Raw genomic sequence first — 11,349 nt, 5'->3', positions numbered from 1 at the left:
AATGTCCAACATCTTCATTTGCTGAATCACAAATTGTGCATCTTATTTCAATTCTCATCCCAGGCTGCACCAGATTTCTCCTCAAAGGGTGACTATTATGAGCCAAATGCCAGAAGAAATGTTTTACTTTGCTTGGGATTTTCAGCTTCCAGATTGCTTTCTAAATAAGATCAGATGCATTGCCACTACCACCTTTTGCCCCCCCCCCTCGGCTTCTTTCACGCAACAGATCAGCTCTACAAACTTTGTAAACACTCTTGACACTAAATCACCCATGATTATCATAGTGCCATGCAATTAAATTATCCCTCCCTTCATGGACTGTTAGAGCCAAAATTACCTTGACGCCATCTTCCCAAAAAATTCCGTCCCCAGAGCTCGAATTTATCAGCTCCGAAACATAAGTTAGAAGACACGCCCCTCTAGGAGTAATTGGCCTTCTGAATACACCTCTCGGCAACAAGGATCTTGCCAAATATGCAGGTTATTACCATCACCAACACGTCAAATCATGCCCTTCTATATTACCTCCAACCCCCGGATAATACTACGCAAGTGTAAGACATATTCGACTTTGGCATAGCATCTAACACCGAAGAATTTGCATAGTATTTAGCTTTCAAAACTCAGAGCACACAGAGTCTGGGTTTTTCAGCAGCCGCCAACTTTGCTTTGCAAGCATAGCAAGATTAAAGGCACGTATGTCTCAAAATCCCAAACCACAACCGGATAACCCTATATCACACAACAGCTGCGGATTATCATTCACAAATGCTAACTTATCTTAGATATCACTGCTTTCACTCGCATACCTGTTCACCATAGAGTTTTTTTTAGACCCGTCATTAAATTGAATTAATATTTCTTGTTTTTAGTGGTCTGCAGGTTCGCGATAAACCTCATGGCTTTTGATTTATTAGGTTGACGCTCATAACCTGATGCCTTTTGATTTATCAAGTTTACGCTCATGTGATGTTTCTGAATGATAAAATGGTACCTAAGCTGTGCTCATGTAGATTAGATGAAACAGTGTACCCTTCTGGTGATAATTAAGAAGTCAAAAATGACAATTCTGGTACTCTAATTAGTTTGAACTAATATTCATATTTGTATCTTAAAATGGAAAATAATTTTCCTGCTCACTTTAGAAACCATGGAATGATTTCACAGGTTTCAAGGTACAGACAATAACCTCTCCATCCTTTTTTATATATTCCTATCTTAAATACAGCTTTAATATGATTTGCTTTAGGCCCTGTTTGGCTCCACGAGGCTAGGGCTAAAGATTAGCCCTTAGAATGAAGGGGCTAAAGTTTAGCCCATGAGGCTGTTTAATCCAGGGGCTAAAGATTAGCCATGTACCCTACCAGGACTCATTTGCCCCAAATTAATACTCGTGCACATGACTAAAAGGGTGTGGGTGGGGGTAATATGCATTTTTTGCCATGAAGGGATCACTTTTAGCCCTCTTTAGCCCACCTTAGAGGGGCTAATGGAAAATGGATGGGCTAAAGTTTAGCCCTCCTGTTTAGATCCATGAGGGCTAAAAAATGACTAAAAGGAGTGGCCTAAACTTTAGCCCCATAGATCCAGACTAAAAATCCATGCTTTAATTTGCATGGAAACCAAGTACCGACGAATCTCCATTTCTAGTCCAGCCTAAAGCCAGCAATGCCAACAATCTCACTACAGAAAACCTGCTCTGAAGAAATCATTTCACCCACGCGGCTAGCACCTAACACTTCCTAAAGTTCTTGCACTCCAGGTAATACCACTGTGCTATTTCCTTGCCTTCTCATATATTGTTTTCCCACCCACATATAACTATCTATGTCACTGAGGTTAGATTACCCACACAAGCATCAATCATTTACTATCTATGCTATGGGTCAGGTCTGGTCACACACCTCCGCAGTTCCAGTTACCAGCCTACTTGCCACATCCTCAGTGAAAATACATTAGGGCCTGATGAAAACAGCATCCACAGAGGACGTGCTCCTGGCTGTGACCACCCCATAAGCATGTTTCAGAAGACAAGATATATTTTGCACCTATAAGGCACCTTGTAATATACAAAAAAAAAGACTTATCAGACGCCGTATAAACCAGCATACTAACTCAGCAGCATGAAGCCGTCAGCAGCTAGGCACTTCACGGAATGTAATACACATAACAAATATGTACAACATCCAACAACACATGTAATATATACCTATGCACCAGCGACAGACACCATGTCCAGTATACATAACCTGAGGCAACACCTCCAAAGCAATACAGATGGCAATGGCATACCACGCCCACAGTTCAGATTCTTAAGAGCCACAGACTGACAGACACCATGTCCAACATACATAACCTGAGGCAACACCTCCAAAGCAACCACAGCAGCCAGGCCAGCAGGTCTAATTTGGCAATCAAGTTCTCCAGACATTTGGAGTTTAAGATGCAGCTCGAAACAGAAGGAGCCGTTGGTATCTCATTCCCAGCTTACAGGCCAAACAGACAACCATCTTTCACACATGGGCAGAATCAAGAAAACATCGTTGGCCCTTACAACACCAGCTTTTAAAATTGTTTCATATAGAGCTTGTCTCTCAGTAGCATTTTAGGCCACTACCTGAAACTACTAGTTCAGCATCAACGAAGTACTATAATGTAAGCATCAGTCGAAACCAAAAATAAAAAGAACATTCAGCTTGTGAGAGCCATGCAAAACATCAGCTGCAACAGAACATGCTGATGAAAAAATGGTTATAAGCTAACACTGGCAAATTCCAAATATCTTAATAAACTCTACAATAATAAAGAGCTAAAGACTTATTCATGGTAGAAAAAGTAAGTTAAGGATATTCTTCAGTCATGTGCTAGGCAGAAGATGAAACCAACAAAATGTGCATTAAGGATCCAGAATAAGTCAAACACAGCTCCTTCATAGATAGCCTTAACTTAAACGTGGACTATGAGCAGTCACAGATCACTAGTGCTTCTATTGCAGAAAAATCAGCAGACGCTAATGAGCATGAGTTGCAGTTCCACCATTCACCCAAAACACAAAATGTGATGTTAAAATTAGATTCTAGATGGCATAATGCCAGCACGAGCTGCAGCATAAGTATCTGCAAGGCCAGGAACTGAGTCCTTGTGACGGTCGATGAACTTCGATTTGAAAGTATCCTCTCCAAGTGCAACTACTGAGTAAAAGCTCATATTGTTATCCAACAGTCCCTTTTCCTGCAGGACCTTGATGACATAATGCCTGGGCAATAGCCGCTTCTCCAGGCTCCATGCTAACAGGACAGGCCTTTCAACAATGTATCGTGGCTCCATTGCAGCCTCACTGACCAGGAGTTTAATCTTGCGAAGAAGAATTTCGTCAGAGAATCTTAGTATATTTGGCATCTTGGACACTGCAGTGGAAACCTCAGATTCAGAAACACCAAGAATCCTCTTATAGAACTCAAGCTTGGCGGCAACCCTGTCCTTGGAATTACGGGAGATGGTTGCCACTGCATGCCTGAACATCCGTGAGGATAGGGGGCACCCCAAGTTCTTCAGCCCGCAGTAAAAACTCCTTCACGCGATCGGGCTTGAAGGTAAGCACCCACGCGTTGTCTGTGCAAAGCTGAGCAATATCTTGAACACCCCACTGACGGAACAAAGCGATGTTAGGCTTGATTAACCTCTCAGGGCTCGCAGTGAGGAGGGTCATGCACCTCTTTACGGCCACCAGCACCTGCTCAAATGAGCCATAGAAGGAGATGAAGAACTCGAGCCTGGGAATGACGTCGCAGTCGCGGAGAGCGCGTGAGCCGACCAGGAGGAAGCGAGCGATCTGGGGGAGTAGACAGACCGAGCCGGTCTCGGAGAGCAAGGAGGCGGGGGGCGATGTTCTTCACGGAGGCGCGGAGGATCAGCGGGTCCGCAGAGACGACGGTGGCGATGTCGTCGCGGGAGAGGCCGACGCCGGAGAGCAGGGCGAGGATAGCATCGGGGTTGGAGGCGGAGTTGATGCGGGAGGAGGAGAGCTCATCCGATGGTCTCCTGTGTGCTCTGGATAACTCGTGGAACGCCTTCTTGGACACCTCGCGGGCTTGGGTTGGGGCGAGGCCGCAGGACGCGACGAGGTAGTCCTCGAGGGAGAAGGGCGCGGGGGTGATGGCGGTGGAGGTGGAGAGGAGGCGGCACGCGCGGCGGTGGATGGGGGAGGGTAGCGGGGAGGCGGCACGGAGGAGAGGGAAGAGGCTATTTCGAAGGCGCAGCATGGCGGCGGCGCAGGATCGGCCGCCAGCTGCGGAGGGGCTGTCGGGTTATGCCTATGCGCGTCACGGCGTCAGGCTGCCCGGCGAGCGGCGATGCGGGCGACAAGGGACGGAGGTGTAGCTACCCAACTGGGCTGAGAGAAGGCCGTATTGTCCGTTTACTGGGCCACCAAACGTGCTGGTGACTTCGGTGGGACGAACTGGGCCACTGCGTTATCAATCAAAATCTAAGTAGGGTTACTCAGAGCTAACGAGCTTTATTATATATTAATTGCTTTCGTCACTGTTTCTGATCTCTAATCTCCAAGTGAGGCAGCCTTCTGCCGGTGCCAGTATAGTAGTAGTAATAAATTGCTGATAAGCAGCTCTTGTTCATGTCTTTTGTACCGTAGCAGACGCACACTGAAACTAATAGCCGGATCAAATAATCAATAAGTTATAAAGCATCAGACACTCGTGCAAGAGAATTCTCAAGTTGCGCCAAATACGAGAATCAGAGAGACAGATATCTATCATTCTCCCACAAAGCAAACTCAACTAAAATGCAAACATATCATCAGAATTCAGAACACGGGTACAGGTGGGTATATGATGACGTAGAATTTGCACGGGACAAAAGGCCAAACTTCCATCAGGCCTCTTTCAGTCTTCCACACCCATCAGGTCATCACTAAGCTAAAGAATCGGAATTGGGGTTTGACAACAGCCCGACACCAGGCAACAATGGTGGATCCTTCTTCCCACTATAAGAATCAGAATCCTTCTTCCCACTATAAGAATCAGAATCATCTTCCTGCTCATGCACAAAGCTGCAACCCAAACGATACAATTTCAGAGCGAGTCGACCACATGCAGCTCCTCGCGAGCAGCATGGAGATTGTCAGTGTCCATCGCGCTGATCCCTTTGTTTCTAGAAGACGTCTTTCAGCTTGTCTTGGACACGTAGAGCGTTACCAGATATCTTGTGCTGTACCAACTCAAGGAGACCGCTTAGCGCAGCTCCTTGCACACTGGAAACAGGGTCAATAATCAGCTTTGGAAGATCAAGATCTGTAGCAACACTCCTGTCTGCCATGTTGCTGTGCAGCAGGTATGAGATTCAGAGCTTTCCTCAAAACGATACAACAAAGTTATGTCATTCACATTGCAGCTGAGTAATTCTGCCAGCAGAAAAAGTTTCAGGCAATACAATTAGGTTGAAGTTCAGCAAAATAGAGTACTACAGCTAAATAAAATGACCTTCAAACCAACACTACCATTAGCACAGAAATTTCAATATCACATGAACTATCCCAATGTGATAGTATAGCTCTGTTGGTATGCAGCCACTTGTTCACAGGGGCCATTAGGATTCTAGGCATAATTTCGGTACCCAGAGCCCCGTCCAGATCACTCCATTTACCCCAAATCTACTGTCTATGACACCTGGTTTAAGATAAATAACCCAATTGTAAACATGTCTTACAGATTTCTGAGAGTACTGTTATCATACGAAATAACACTTAAGTCCGGCATCATAGGAACCAAGAGCATCCTTCAATCCAGCGTAGCCATTTCCCACAAGGAATGTAGAAACTCCAGGCTGATTATGACGAAAAAGAGCTGCAAACAATTGCATAAAGTTTTTGTTAGCATGAGCAACAGAAGCTACCGTGTGAAAATTAACTGTAAAGTTCCTCCAAAGGATTATACTCTACATGATACTGAGTGATACATACAGGGCATGGCTCCTAAAGCTGTGCATTGGTACTTGGATCTTATATGAAGTTTGTCAGCAGTGGCTCCAGTCCATTAAATTCCATGGCAGGTTGCTGACTCGTCGGATAATTCTGCACAATTGTACTCGCAACTTATGCCGCCTTTGCTCGGATGCAAGCATTTGAATTTTTCAAGTAACCAAGTACAATGTAGATCTGTTTGAATAATTGCATATGCATTAGGTTCACAATAGCCATTAGAATAAGCATTTACAAGGAAGTCTTAATTACAACTATGAATCATACCATTTGCCATGTCAATGGATTCAACATGCTCTTGTATCTCAACCAATATACCTGAACAGATCAAGTAAATCGTTATTCCAGAGCCAACAACCCCTAGAACTTAAGGGTGACAAATATATATGTCCATCAAGTCAAATTCTAAGGAGGATACATGATTACACGACAAAAATAACATTGGAAGCTTTGGTTAACAAACAGGCAAGTGACGACATCACAACACATGAACACCCTCAATAACGAATCTCTCATATGACCATCAGCTACCAATTCCTTTTGCAAACGAACTATATAACTGCTAAGTGCCTCCACTGCTATATTTGCATCCTACAAAAATCGTTTGGCGGATCAATAAACAGCCTAGACCATTACAATCATATAGTTTATTTGTTTATTGTGTTAGCACATCAAGCTATGATCCTACCATACCATGCTACACAAACTAAAAGTTGCATGCATGCCAATGCGTTAAATACCCTTACGTCCTCAGTCAGATTAGAAGTGTCAATAATCTTTACCAATTATTGAACAAATCAACTTGAATAGCAATCGACTGAGGAAGTATCGGAATGCCCAAACAATACCTTCAATGTTCTCAAGGGTCACACCCTGAGACTGCAAGACATCTTATTGACTTTTCATAACCAGAGTGATATCCTTCATCCTCTTCACAACATCATTGCGTTAGCTTGCATGGCCTCCATAAAACATTTATTTGTCTTCCTTGCTACAGAACCAAAAAAATTTAAATTAAGAACACAAGCGTTTGATCCACTTCTCTAAAATTAAGCACAGTAATTTTATTATGAGATGCTAAACCTACTAGCCACACGAATTAGAGAAAGGAAGTTAAATCTGGTCACCTGTCTGTTTTCAAACACACAGTAAGACAACAAAAATTGAGCATATTAGTCTGGCCCCTAAGGTCTACAGGGTTTTTGTTTTCCAACAAAACGAGTACAAAGGGACAGGAGAAATGTTGTGGATTAATACAGCAAAACCTAAGCATATGAAATGACGAACATGGAGGAGTCATTAAGGTTTCGACATAGGACAAAAGCAGAGGGAGGAAGCAGGGGATCTAAATCTGACAGGAGCAGATCTGAGAGCGTGCAGCGGGTTGGTGCCGTCGCTGTCGGCAAGGCTCCACTTCAACAGGTCGTTCCAGTAGAGGGCGAGGGGGGGGGGGGGGTCCTTCGCCATCCCCCTTCTCTTGCTGAGCAGCAATGAGACAAGAGATGAATGGTAGGGTTTTGCAAGATTTAAATACTTCTCAGCCATGACAAATGGCGATAAGCTGTTTTAATAGATGTGACGAGTCTTGTTTGGTTGAGTTGCCACTCACCCGTTCACAAATCATGATGGACCATAATGCATTTTGCAGCTCTCGCGTTGCCAGTTGTAACTCATGCAAGTTTTCAAGTCGACATGACACTGAAGTTTAGAACCAACATACATAAACGGAGGCAACTAATTAGCAGTGCACATGACATGGTTCAGATTGGTCGGATGGGCAACACTTCCAAAGCAACCACAGCATCCAGGCCAGCAGGTCTAATTTGGCAATCGATCACACAATATCCCCAGAGATCTGGAATTTCAGCAGCAGCTCAAAACAGATGGCATCGATGGTTAGATTTGCTCAGGATCTGGCTTAGTAATAAACTCCTTATAAAATAGTGCCTGCTACTATCACGCACAGGCATAAAAATATAAATATTTCGAGAGAAACACCTACTTAAAATCACAAAAGTGAAGAAAATAGTAGTAACAAGTCAAGATGCCATAACTTAACCTTGGACAAAAGAGGCACATTCTCTATATATGAGATCAAATGCCTCAATCACAGGCAGATAAATGAAGATGGCAGTATAAAAGGGTTATATTCTTGCTATGTATATTCTGTGGAAAACAAAACTATATAATAATAACTACTCTCCGCTATGAAGCCGTCACCCATAGAACTTGGAATTTCTTTTCAGCTGTTAGTATCTCATTCCCCCTTACAAATACTTTTCACAGGACAAAACAAAGTTAAGGATAATCTTCAGCCATGTGCAAGGCAGAAGATGAAACCAACAAAATGTGCATTAAAGATCAAGAATAAGTCAAACACAGCTCCTTCCTAAATAATCATAAATTAACCTTGGACTATGACCGGTCAGTGATCACTAGTGGTTATATTGCAGATATCAGAACTGAGAAAGCCTGCACGGAGGACAGCCGCTAATAACCATGAGTTGTTGTTCCAGCATCCACCTAAACCACAGAATGAGATGCTTAAATTACACTCTATAGGGTATAATACCAGCACGAGCTGCAGCATAAGCATTTGCAAGGCCAGGAACAGAGTCCATGTGACAGTCGATGAACTTCGATTTGAAAGTCTCCTCTCCAATTACAGCTAATGAGGAAAACCTCATATTTCTATTCAGCAATCCCTTTTCCTACAGAACCTTCATGACATAATGCCTCGGCACTAGCCGCTTCTCCAGGCTGTAGGAGAGCAGTACAGGCCTTTCAACAATATATTGTGGCTCCATCGCAGCCTCATTGATTAGAAACTCAATCTTGCGTCCAATATTCTCGTCAGATAATCCTAATATTTTTGGCATCTTGGACACTGCAATCAAAACCTCAGACTTAGAACAACAAAGAGTCCTCTTAAAGAACTCAAGCTTGGCAGCAACCTTCTCTTTGGAAATATCGGCAACGGCGGCCACTGCGTGCCTAAACATCCGTGAAGTGGTAGGCACCCCAAGTTCTTCTGCAAGTAGCAAAACCTCCTTCACATGTTCCTGGTTGAAGGTAAGCACCCACGGTTTTTCTAAACACAGCCTAGCAATTTCTCCAACACCCCACTGGCGAAACAAAGCTATGTTAGGCTTGATTACCCTCTCAAGGCTCACCGTGAGGAGGCCCTTGCACTTCTTTGCGGCCACCAGGACTTGCTCAAACGAGCCATAGAAGGAGATGAAGAACTCGAGCTTTGGAACGACGTCGACCTTGCGGAGAGCGAGTGAGCCGACCAAGAGGAAGCCAGCTATCTGGGGAGTAGACAGACTGACCCGGTCGCGGAGAGCAACAAGGCGGGGGTGATGTTCTTCACGGAAGCACGGAGGAGCAGCGGGTCCGCGGAGATGGCGGCGGCGATGTCCGCGTGGGAGAGGCCGGCGCCTGAGAGCAAGTCGAGGATGGCATCGGGGTTGGAGGCGGAGATGAGGCAGTAGGAGAGCTCCTCTAATGGTCTCTTGTATACTCTGGATAATTCGTGGAACGCCTTCTTGGACACCTCGCGGGCTTGGGCTGGGGCGAGGCCGCAGGACGCGACGAGGTAGTCCTCGAGGGAGAAGGGTGCAGGGGAGGGGGAGGGAGAGGTGGAGAGGAGGCGGCACTCATGGGGGTGGATGGGGAAGGGTAGCGGGGATGCGGCGCGGAGCAGAGGGAGGAGGCAATTTCGTAGGTGCAGCATGGCGGCGGCCGAGGGGGGAGGGGAGGCGATGAGGCCGGCCGTCGTCCGAGAGCAAGCAGCAAGGAATGAAAGATGGATGGCCGTGCCTGCTGCTTATCTCCTGCCGGGTGAGGTGGCCAGGGACCAGAGGCGGAGCAACGGAGAGGCTGCGGCGGCCTTGGCACCGCCGCCGCCTGGCCCCGATGTGTCGCGCGCGCACGGCCGCTGCCGTGCCCCCGCCTGCCCTGCGGCCAGCGTGGTTGCTGGTAGCCCGCGCTGCCCTTCGCCTTGAATCGGACGCGCCGCTAGGGTTTGTGGTAGGGGAGCGTCGCCGGAGCCAAGGAGGGCGCCGCCGCTCTGTTTGGCCAATGCCGATACGAGCGACGGCGAGAGACCGAGAGAGGGAGGCGAGCTGCCGAGCTGGGCTGGGAGAAGGTTTGCTGGGCCATCAAAATCGTCGGTTATGCAACCTGCCTCGCGGGCTTGGGCTGGGCATCAAATTGCTTGTGCCGTGATGAGTTGATAACAAAGCTTCCTCCTAAAAAAACTTGATAACAAAGCTAGTTAGCCCATTCCAAATAGCGCTCAGAACATTGACTTGGTACTCGCAGTTAAGTGTAGTATTTCTATCTCAACTCTACATCCCATGATTGTGGAATATTAGCTTCCTGTTGGTACCGGGTTATATGACACGTGGATAAACAATAGGAAGGCCCTAGCTTATGAACCTTAGATAGGTATTAACTTGAGATTACTTCATTTCATTATTATTACTTTGATTCACCAAAGTTATCAGTATTTGAACTAGAAGAAGTTGTAACTTCGTTTATAAGAAGAGAACTTTTTCTAATAATATGCAATGCATGCTTTTCATTATGAAAATAATTAAGAGAGTTTATAACGTGATGACCCCAACATGACTTAGGGACTAAGGGCATGATCGGAAGCCTGAATAGGTTTAGGCCTAGTCCGCGTCATGCAACTTATGGTTCACTGCTCCGATCTTCTCAGTACACGAACATCAAAGTGCCTTCAGCTAGGCTATACAGAAACACAGGAAGAAAACAGTGTGTTGTGTGGTTTGTGGACTTAGGTCTTGTTTAGCAGAACTCTCATTCTCTGTTGAATCCAGCATAGTTTTTCAGAGAGGAATGATTCTCGGCTGATTCTGTGAAGTGATTTTCTGAAATGAATTAAAAGGCTGAGAGCTAAAAAAAAAAATAGCTTCTCCTAATTCTGTGAAGTGATTTCCCATCGTGATTTTGAGAGTTTATGTTAAAAAATCAAAGAGAATCACTTTCAGCCACAGAATAGAATCAGCTTCTGTATAAAATCAGAATCAGACAGAGCGCTACAAAACATGGTTATAGCCTTGTAGGATTAACTCGGGTTCTCCCTGCCTCTCTGGCCCGAGTAGCCCGACGACGGGTGGGCGCGAGCGCGAGGAGGCTGGGATTCGGATTCTGCAGCCAAACTAACCAGGCCGGCCCACTGGTCCGACCAGCCCTTCCTGAGCTAAGCCGAACCAACCCACACGAGAACCGGTTGGTCCGGTCGCTTCTCCGACCATGAGCGCCGGCCCGCCGCTCCTCCCCACCCACCCACTCCCACACGTCAGCCGTCTCCCACCCACCCT

At 45.8% G+C, this 11,349-nt stretch overlaps 1 long non-coding RNA gene and 2 pseudogenes across 4 annotated transcripts; all 3 read right to left on the bottom strand.

Moving 5' to 3' along the window:
- Positions 1 to 2,104: 2,104 nt before the first annotated feature.
- On the bottom strand, positions 2,105 to 4,332 carry LOC136479505 (transcription termination factor MTEF1, chloroplastic-like; annotated as a pseudogene).
- A 453-nt stretch (positions 4,333 to 4,785) lies between these two features.
- Positions 4,786 to 7,479, bottom strand: LOC136479490 (uncharacterized). Of its 4 annotated transcripts, none has more exons than XR_010764601.1 (4): positions 7,355 to 7,479; positions 6,847 to 6,989; positions 6,266 to 6,316; positions 4,786 to 6,175 (listed from the first exon to the last, which is right to left on the bottom strand). It is a non-coding gene; the product is annotated as an uncharacterized lncRNA (long non-coding RNA). The 4 variants fall into 4 exon arrangements; XR_010764602.1 differs by lacking the exon at positions 7,355 to 7,479 and having other exon boundaries at positions 4,786 to 5,422; positions 5,519 to 6,175; positions 6,847 to 7,157; XR_010764603.1 differs by lacking the exon at positions 7,355 to 7,479 and having other exon boundaries at positions 4,786 to 5,422; positions 5,728 to 6,175; positions 6,847 to 7,157.
- Positions 7,480 to 8,547: 1,068 nt separating this feature from the next.
- Positions 8,548 to 9,734, bottom strand: LOC136479480 (transcription termination factor MTERF9, chloroplastic-like; annotated as a pseudogene).
- Between the last annotated feature and the right edge of the window lie 1,615 nt (positions 9,735 to 11,349).

The sequence above is a fragment of the Miscanthus floridulus genome, chromosome 1, assembly GCF_019320115.1.
Source record: "Miscanthus floridulus cultivar M001 chromosome 1, ASM1932011v1, whole genome shotgun sequence".
Taxonomy (NCBI): Eukaryota; Viridiplantae; Streptophyta; class Magnoliopsida; order Poales; family Poaceae; genus Miscanthus; species Miscanthus floridulus.
This window is presented reverse-complemented; position numbering and strand designations above follow the sequence as displayed.